The sequence below is a fragment of the Lacerta agilis genome, chromosome 5 (genome assembly GCF_009819535.1).
Source record: "Lacerta agilis isolate rLacAgi1 chromosome 5, rLacAgi1.pri, whole genome shotgun sequence".
Classification (NCBI taxonomy): Eukaryota; Metazoa; Chordata; class Lepidosauria; order Squamata; family Lacertidae; genus Lacerta; species Lacerta agilis.
Window position 1 is genome coordinate 76932253 of NC_046316.1, and position 7287 is coordinate 76939539.

Genomic DNA, 7287 nt, shown 5'->3' on the forward strand with positions numbered 1-7287 from the left:
ATGGAATGTGCCCTTGACCTGTGATAGCAGATCTTGCTTGCCTGCTTTGATAGAGAGTCAATTACTCTTGTGTGTGGATGGAATTCATCTTCACACAGTCATGCATCCATTGCCCCACATGCTTTTGCCTACACCCCTCACTGGAGATGCAACCCCTGGAAGGTTGTTCTTCGGGGCAAGTGGCCCTTGGTTTGGAGAAAAAAGCCTATCTCCACATTCTGCCTCTCATGTTTTTTAACAGCAGCTGCTGCTCAGGAGGCAAGGGATGAAACTCATATAGAGGAGGAAAAGCACTCCTTCCTGGTGAACGTTGTGGAATAAGACCAAAATACTGCTGTTGTGGAGAAGGTCTGCTGGCTGTAATGGGAAACAAGGTATGGGACTGGGGGCAAGAAGAGACTAGGATTTATACGGAAAAGATCATTGCTACCTGACCACTGCATTCTACAAAGCTTACCTTCGGTGCATTTGTCTGCATGTACAAGTAGCAGTGGCTAAAACAAACAGGACTATTTATTCTCCTGCTGCAAGGGAAACTTTGTCCTTCCTTTTCCTGGTGCGATATTTGTACTTGGTTTGCACACATAAGCTACAGCAAGTGAATATTTGAATAATGTATAGAGATAACGAGATAGATAATAGGATCCTGTTCCTCTTTGCCTGTTTTAATTTACAGCAAACTATTGGGGGGGGGATAACCTCATGTATGAAACAGCTGCAAGATAGAATGAATATGCCTAGTGAGAGGTGAGAGGTTTCCTTTGCATTTTACTGTCTGTTTTGTGGTTATTTGCAGGGAGCTTAGCAAAAAGAGATGCTCAGTGGACACAGGTACCCTCTTTGTGCACAGACGGAGTTCAGGAGAAACCTGCTCTTCCTATTTGTGACTGGTGGTGGGAGTGTGCTAAGTACTGATTGTGTCAGTCACAGTAAAACAACAGTAATACAAGAACAACACAGATAGATGAATTGGGGATGGGGCTATCACTGAACAAATGTTTCTGTGTGGGTAAACATGCTAGAAATGTTTGGGGAAACAGAAAAGTGGGCAGCTTGCTTGATAGATCAGCTGGATAGATCAGTCGCTGATAACACCAAGGTTATACCATAGGTTTGATCTCTGTATGGGACAGCTGCATTTTCCTGCATTGCAGGAAGTTGGACTCCTCAGGGTCCCTTTCCAACTCTACATCTCCATGAACGAAGAGAAAAAGAAGTCCACCTTCAATTTGGAGGCTGTAAATGTGTGCACAGTGAAAGCAGTCATGGAGAGTGTTTACTCCACAGTATAAGAACGTGCACCAGCTTCTGTTCACAAGAACATCTGGGTTTCCTATATTAACCAGGGGAGCTGAACTAAATTGCCTACAAGGCTCTCTCCAACTCCCATCAGGAAGTTTGAAGAAAGACGATATTATTGTCTGTACAAGTTTGCAAAGGAATATGTTGCATCCATGTTGCATTGCTTCTTCTTTGTTTATACCTGAATGAAAACATTACTGTCTCAAATGCCAACAAGTCTGTAAACTGCCCTGTTGCGTAAGAGCCATTGGCTCTCTTCCCAGAAATTACCTTTCTCCTTAAAAAGAAAAAAAGAAAAGGCACTGGCACCATTGCATGCACTTGATAAACCTCCAGAGACTAAGTTCCATAAAGACAAAGCTCACCGACACTTCCACTTGTTCTGTGCTTTCTGAGCGGTTTTGCCTTTGCCCTGCTGCTTTCCCCCAGAAAACTCTCTCTTTAGCACTAAATCAGATCAAATGTCAATTCGGAGAAAAACCCAATTGACATTTGCTGTGATTCAGCAATGAAGCATTGGATCTCCTGGGCAAAAGCAGTAGGGGAAATGGAAGAGTTTGGAAGAAGAAGAGTTTGGATTTCATATCCCGCTTTATCACTACCCAAAGGAGTCTCAAAGCGGCTCACATTCTCCTTTCCCTTCCTCCCCCACAACAAACACTCTGTGAGGTGAGTGGGGCTGAGAGACTTCAGAGAAGTGTGACTAGCCCAAGGCCACCCAGCAGCTGCATGTGGAGGAGCAGAGACGCGAACCCGGTTCCCCAGATTACGAGTCTACCACTCTTAACCACTACACCACACTGGCCCTCTCCAACTCCCAACTCCAACTCAAGTGTGGATGAGTTACATGAAGACATATATGTTAGCTCATACATACAGGAATCAAAAGCTTTGTGTCTCTTTTGTAGGAAATGCATGATTTTTGTGCATTCTGCAATTGTGCAATGAATTTCTGCCCAGAAATAAGTCCTGGTGCATGTTTCTTAAACACCATTCTTTTCTGCCAACATGAGACCTTCTGCATGCAAAGCAGATGCTCTGCTACTAAGTTATGGCCCTTCCTGTTAGGTCAGTGTTTTTCAACCTTTTTTGGGCAAAGGCACACTTGTTTCATGAAAAAAATCATGAGGCACACTACCATTAGAAAATGTTTAAAAAAATTAACTCTGTGCCTATATTGACTATATATAAAGTAATTTTTCAATTTTTCCCACGGCACACCAGGCAACATCTCAGTGTTTGAAAAACACTGTGTTAGGTACAGCATTTGCTTTGCATGCAGAAATTCCCAGAAGATCCTCAGCATCTCCAGGTAGGGCTGGGAGAGAGCTCCATCCAACACCCTGGAGAGCTGCTGTCAGTCAATGCAGACAAGACTGAGCTAGAGAGACCAATGGTCTTATTCTATATAAGGCAGGTTCCTATGTTCCCAGGGGCACTTAACATCCTTTTGCATGGCATTTTAAAGTTGTCATGTTTTAGTTTATCTGCTAGTTAGCTGTTTTATCTCATTTTACTGATTTTTTAATACACACACACACACACACACACACGTTTACATCCTACTAAACCCACCTAACATACACAATTTGAAAGAGAGAGGTTTAGCTCAGAGGTGGGGAATCTGCTTTGCAGAAGGACCCAGGTTTAATTCTCAGGTAGGGCTGGGAGAGAACCATGTCTGAAATCCTGGAAAGCCACTCTCAGTCAGTCTCAATAACGGAGAGCTAGAATACATAATGCATCTCTTCCTATGTCCCTAATCTCTCTGTTGCTTTAATTGTGAAAACATTTTGCTTTACCTCAGAAGGGATACTGCGGAGAAATTGCTTAACCAATATTTGATTAAAATTTGTTGTAGCATCCACAAAATTGTGCAATATCCCACAATAATATTGCTGGGCAATATTAGTTGGGGTTGTATTTGGCCCATGGGTCACCAGTTAGCTATCTCTGTAACAGAATGCAGATATATCACCTATATGTGCTTCTACTTCTTGTTTACTCCTTCTCTTTTTGTTCCAAATATTTACTTTCCCAGGGTTCTATATCTATGTTATTTTCAATTACAGGAAGCTATAACAAAAGCAGCAACTGCCTGGATCTCTAAACTTGAGGATTCTGTGTTTTGCTCCTGCCTTTTATTTACAATGTTAGTCAGGCCACCTGCTCAAGAGGGTTTTCCCCTAGCAGCATAATAGACACATTGAGAAACCAAACATGAAATTGGTGATTCATTAAACTTTCCCTTTTGAACTTCATTTGCCTCTTCGAATGTTGCCCATTCTCTCCTGTCAATCCCATTTTTGTTTTCGTAGGATATTCACTTTTGCATGTTTGTTTTTGCACCAAAGTCATTTTTAAAGGTGAGCCTTTTTTGAAAAAAAAAAATGTCTTCCGTGATATGAACAGATCTGTTCATAAACTAATCCTGATTCACTCCCACTTCCTTTTTCGTTGTTTTTGTTATAAACTGGGACTGTCTGAAATAGCCTATAGGATCAGTCTGCAAATTCGATTCCCACATGGCGGGGTTAATTTTGCCAGCCTTCGTGTCACTCTTGCAGACATCTTTGTAATGTAGACTTGGTCTGTCAACAGGTCTGGTGCCTGAAGGCAGCTCGCTGTAGAACACATCCTTGGGGATCCTGCAATCTTCCATTCTGTGGACATGAGCAAGCCAGCGTAGACGTCGCTGAGACAGGAGTACGAACATGTTGGGAAAGTGAGCTTGTTTGAGATTCTGTCCTGCTCAAAATCTTCCCGACACATTGCAGGTTTGAAATCTGTTCAAACCAGCATGTATTTTAATTGAGCTGGAGGGCTAGCAAGAAGTTCTAACCCTAATGCTTGTGCTCTCTTACAAAGAAACTTTTCAAAATTCTTATCTTTTAAATTATCAGGATCTTGGGGCAATTACACAGCATGTTTACTTACAGAAGTGTGATTCACCCTCAGTATGTACCTGAAACTATATGCTGACTGATTCTACAACAGTAACTTTTTAAAACCACAATCGTGTGGGGTTTTTTTTGCTTGTGTTGTCATGCAGTTGCTGGCAGCCATCCATCATTGAAAGACAATTGTCTGGAGCCTAAGATAAGCGAACAAGAGGAAGTTCATGGAAGGAAAGTTTCCTCTCCTCTTTTTCCTGCAACACCCCCCCCCCCCGCCAGCCTATCCCCAGAGCCAGAGAACCTGAACCAGCAGGGTATGGGTGGCTGCTATAAAAGGGGGAAATCACCCCAAATCATCCAATTTCATAGATAGCTGTGTTAAAAGGTGGACCCCATCCTCTATAAATAACAATGGTGAGGCAAAATTATAGATCATTCTCCTGCTTCTTACACCTGGCTCCATCAGCCATATTAACCTTCTGCCACCCCATCAGACTTGGATAGACAGTTACCTGCCATGTCTTGCAGAACAGCACTTTGGACCAAATTATCTAAACACTACATAGCATTCTATGGTTCACATTTGGAGAGAATTATCAGTTCAAAGCCTGACAATTGTGACTCATCTTTCCCACCAGGAATTAATCATTATAGCATCTGGAGGACACTTATGTGCCTACCAAGCACATCTGCAAGCAAGAAGTAGGCTCAGTTGATCCAGATGCTATTACCTAAGCCAAGGTTTGTTCCCACATGCTCATAGGTCCACAAAAATGATGTTGCATCCCCAAAACTGAATTCTAGTTGGCATGCATGGACTTTTATCTTCAAAGAAAGGAACGTGGTGAACAAGCAAAGTGGAAAGCTACTTTTAATGATAAAGCTGTTCCTTGCATTGGGTGAACTTGGAAAGCACAGGAGCAACAACAACCAGCCTTCATGTAGTGCTCCTCAGTGGTAAAAGGTAAAAAGGTAAATGATCCTTGGACAGTTAAGCCCAGTCAAAGGCAACTATGGGGTTGTGGCGCTCATCTCGCTATCAGGCCGAGGGAGCCGACGTTTGTCCACAGACAGCTTTCCAGGTCTTGTGGTCAGCATGACTAAACCGCTTCTGGTGCAATGGAAACCAGAACTCACAGAAATGCCGTTTAACTTCCCGCCACAACGGTACCTATTTATCTATTTGCACTGGCATGAATTCAAACTGCTGGGTTGGCAGGAGCTGGGACAGACCAATGGGAGCTCACCCTGTCGGGGATTTGAACTGCTGACCTTCGGCAAGCCCAAGAGGCTCAGTGGTTGAGAGAGACCACAGCGCCACCCGCATCCCATGTACTCAATGAGGCCCTCCTGTGCACAACACCATAAAACCTGAGTTGGCCAGCAACAGCAACAGCAGCAGCAGCAGCAGTCTGAACTTGGAAGTTTCTCCTTAAGCACCCAGGTGTTGGGCCAAAGGGATAAGCCTTTGCAGACATCAGGAAGCCAATCTTCCAAGGTCATTGTGCTGTCTTGTCCAAAGGAAGCTTTGAATGCTATGAGGAATCATTGGCCACAGTGACAGCCACATGGCAAAATGGGCTTTGAAGCATTTCCAATTAGAGGAGACTCACTCACATCATGAGTGGTCACCGCTATGCAGGTCACATGCTTTTAACTATCCCAAGGGCCACACAGAGAGCCTTGGGAGGGCCACATTCCACCATCAGCCTGAAGTTCTTTAACCTGACTCAGTACAGCAACCGGCTTTTCAAAACTGGATTTAAAATTACACCCTTTCATACATGGGCGTAACCAGTGAGGGGCAGGGGGGGCAGCTGCCCTCCCCCAAGCAAAAAAAAATTAAACGGTTATGAAGTGATGAAACGAAACAAAATTAGGTAGGGCGATGGTGAATAATCAGTTGTTTACCACACTGAAATGGTGTAAAAACCAAGAAGTATCTAGTGCCACCTATCGACTGGTAGAGGAATCTATGTCAGCCAGCCAGTGGGATTCAAGGGAGGGAGTGGTCTCTAGCGGGCTCTAGCAGAGAGAAGAGGGAATGTTCTAGAGGGGTCTAGTGAGTTCTGTGTCACTATATAAACTGAGCCGCCCGCCGCTAGTTGATCAGTATTTTACAGTGGTACCTCGCTAGACGAATGCCTCGCTAGACAAAAAACTCGCTAGACGAAAGGCATTCGCTAGCGAAAGGCTGACTCGCAAGACGGATTTTCCAATGGGCTTGCCTTGCAACACGAAAAATTTTCGCGATTTTTTCCCCGTCAAACCGCTCTTCCCCCGTTGGTGCTTCGCAAAACGAAATTTTCGCTATATGACAGCACTCGCAGAACGAATTAATTTCGTCTTGCGAGGCACCACTGTAGTTGAATGTGAGGCGTTAGTTAGCATTCACTGTTGGTGTTTACTATGTGTTTCTTTGAAACAACCAATTTCGAATTTATTCCAGTTTATTAGTTTACCTTCTTATTTACATTTAGAAGACATCGAGGCTGCCTAAATGTATATAAGAAACTGGTTCCAAAAAGGTAAGTTAAGTAATTTCTGTAGAAAATTAAATTTTAAATTTAAACACAGCTACTGTTGAACGATCTTTCAGTACCCTTCGAAGGGTAAAGACCTGGCTCAGAAGTACAATGGGAGAGGACAGACTGACTGGGTTGTGTTTGATGAGCGTCCATCGGAAATTCTTCAAGGAAAATCAGGACTGGATTGAAACGAAAGTTTTGAACAAGTTTTCTTCAAACCCAAGAAAAATGATATTAGTATAAGACATGTAACTAGAATAAAAATTAAATTTCTTTTCAAGCAAATAATTGTAATAACTACCGTAATAAAGCACTGCTCTAATTATATATAATTTTCTTAAAATTTTGGTTTCATTCGCCTTTTCTGTGCTGAAATGTCACAACCTGAACAACCATGGCTTGCCCCCCCCTAGTTTTGATCCTGGGTACGCCTCTGCTTTCATATATAATTTTTAAAAGTAACAGATTTGGGGATATCGTATTTATTCATTATTTTTCATATCTTCCAGAGAACTTCCTGGGGCTTTAAGCTTTCGAATAAAAGCCTAACTTAATAACTT